At 58.5% G+C, this 492-nt stretch overlaps 1 pseudogene; it reads left to right on the top strand.

Moving 5' to 3' along the window:
• The window catches only part of LOC104917520, a 671-nt pseudogene extending 301 nt beyond the window's left edge, over positions 1 to 370 (top strand).
• The last annotated feature ends 122 nt before the right edge of the window (positions 371 to 492 follow it).

Genomic DNA, 492 nt, shown 5'->3' with positions numbered 1-492 from the left:
GTGCGCTTCTCTCTGTGTCTCCCGCAGCTCCTCCGGTGCGAGCGTGGTAGCCATCGACAACAAGATCGAGCAGGCCATGGTACGTACTGCCGGGGGTCGCGGGGTGTGGGGAGCGGTGCCTTCGCTTATTGTGGATTTTTTGTTTTGTTTTTTTTCCCCCCTCCCTAATTTTTACTTTATTTTCATTCTTTTTATTGTGATTATTTTTCGGTGCTTTAATGCTTTCACGGCTGTTATTTTTTGAACTCGCCCCGCAGCATCGCGCATCCCCCCGCCTGACGCGGAGCGGAGCGCCCCGGCCCGGCCGCCCTTTGTTGGCGGAGCTCAGCCCGGAGCCGTTCTCACGGGAGCCTCCGCCGACTGTTGCTAGGCAAACTCCGAGCCTTTAACTCTCGGCTATAAATAACTCGGCAGCTCATTGGCCACCCCGCGCTCTGACGTCACTCGCGGCCGCGCACGGCCGGCGGGAGGGAGGGAAATGCGGCAACCTGC

The sequence above is a fragment of the Meleagris gallopavo genome, chromosome 1 (assembly GCF_000146605.3).
Source record: "Meleagris gallopavo isolate NT-WF06-2002-E0010 breed Aviagen turkey brand Nicholas breeding stock chromosome 1, Turkey_5.1, whole genome shotgun sequence".
NCBI classification, from domain to species: Eukaryota; Metazoa; Chordata; class Aves; order Galliformes; family Phasianidae; genus Meleagris; species Meleagris gallopavo.
Note: the sequence above shows the minus strand (reverse complement) of the source record. Positions and strands in the feature narration are given on the sequence as shown.